Below are 2,326 nucleotides of genomic sequence, written 5' to 3'. Positions count from 1 at the left end.
ATTTGTGGAGCTTCGTGTATGCTCATATGAAAGATCAGATTGGACACTGAACAGCCATCATAACTGGTTTTGAATTTTTTTTTTTTTCAAGCTACATTAAATTAATAGCACAATTTTTTTTAACTATGGTCAACCAATAATGTCTGAATAGCAAATGTCAAATAACAAGCTACGTTCTGCAAGTTGCATTTTCTGGTTATGATGCATTATTTAATTGCTATTTTATTTCGTATTTAACATAAACATTTAATTATTTACTTTTCTGCCTTTTAGAAATTCAACAACTTACAAAATTGCAAAAACTCCCGTATCTAAAAATTAAGAAAAAAAACATAAACAATCTTTGATAATTATTTCAATAATTTTTTTGTTATTGATTTCTATTTTTGTGAGAATTATTAGTTTTTTTATTAATATTTTTTTGGGTTATCAAAAAATTTTATATGACACGTTAAATTGATGATTTGTTCGTTAAATACTAATTAGGATTAATAAATTTTTTATTGAAGGTCTTGTTATTTTTTAGAAATAATTGTTTAAATTATTGAGAATTTTTTCTTTATTTTTTTATTTTTTTATATATATTGGCTAAATTTATTATATAAAAACTAAAAAATATTAATAATTTTTAATTTTTTAACTTATAATAATTAATAGATGATATAATTTTTTTAATCTTTTCATTGTTGTTTGAAAAAATTATTAAGATATTATATTACTAGAATTATATTAAGTTTAAGGTGTACTCAATTTAAATTAATCATCATAATTCATATAAACTCATTATTATCATAAGAAGTGCATATTCTATTTTATAATAAATAATAAAAAATTAATACAATATTTTATCTAAAATAAATACAAAAAGTGAAAATATTTATATCAACTATTTACATAGATATAACATCAAAGATTTAAATTTTAACATTTTAAAATAATTAGTAGCAATTAATAAATAGATAAAAATTGATAATAATTAACAATATTATTTTTATTAATATGTATAATCTCCATTCAATGTAAAAAAATTAAAATCACTAATATTTCTCAATTTTTACACAATAAATTTACTCAATGTATATAAAAAAAGAAAATAAAAAATAGAAAAATTTAAATGACCTCTAACAATTATTCTAAAAAACAACAAAATCTCCTGATAAAAAAAAAATATCAATTTGAAGTGACGCTTTAACGAACAATAATTATTCTTATTAACGTACTACATAGACATATTCCTTTAATTCAAGAGAGATCATTAATAAATAGACTAATCAATTTTATGGAGTTAAATATCAAAGATCCAAAATAGTATTTTTTGGCTTGTTTGGATGTTATTTTTGAAAAAGATATTTTTTTAATGATAATTTTTTAAAAAATATTTTACAAAAATTAAAGTAATTTTATGTTTGGATATCTCATATAAATATTTTTTTATTTATCAATTATGTTTGAGTAAAATAAGATAAAAATACTTTTTATTTATTTATTATGTAAAAAATATTTCTTTTTTTTAAGAAAAAAATATTTTAAAAAAAAGATGTAAATTGTAACTTCTTAAAAAAGATGTTTTCTTTATTTTTTTAATATTTTTACTTTTACTATTAGAAATTTGTCAAACACACTAAAAAATATTTTTTTTTATTTAAAAAAATAATTTTTTACCAATTTAATAACATCCAAACAAATACTTTATTGAAATCTCGTGGTACTGAAAAAAAAGTTGTCTGCTATCACATTTTCTCACTAATGAAACAAATTATTTTGAAGAAAATTATTATCGATTAAAATTTTTGCAAGACTTTGCTTGTTAGAATGATATGATAATATTACTGATTCTTAGATGAATAAATGGGATCATCACTTCGTTTTTTGTTTTTCTTTTTTTATAAGCAATGGGTCTTAAACTTTGTTTTTTCGAGGCGAAGTAGGAAGAAAATTAGCTAAAGAGGAAAAATAGAAGAGAAGTATAGAAGAAAAATAAAAAAAAAGTAATGAGACCCACCTAAATAACAATTTCTTTTCCACGTATATTGGCTAAAATTGTTGGTCATATTCTTTAAATCTTTTATATTCGCTTGAACTTTTCCAAAAGGGTATTTTGACCCGATTATAATATATTATTGTTTATGTTTAAACTTTAAAGATTAATCTCTCTTTTTGTCTTTTAGTTTGGTTTACACTTAGTATAGTTTACAAAAATTAAAATTCTATATTTACACTAAAATTTAAGGACCAAGATTCTTTAAAAATGAGAAGTTTGATAAAGTGGTAAAATAAAAAAATTGAACACTCTTAAATTAAGTTAATAAAATACACATTTTATAAA

This window comes from Arachis duranensis, chromosome 6 (genome assembly GCF_000817695.3).
Source record: "Arachis duranensis cultivar V14167 chromosome 6, aradu.V14167.gnm2.J7QH, whole genome shotgun sequence".
Taxonomy (NCBI): Eukaryota; Viridiplantae; Streptophyta; class Magnoliopsida; order Fabales; family Fabaceae; genus Arachis; species Arachis duranensis.
This window is presented reverse-complemented; position numbering follows the sequence as displayed.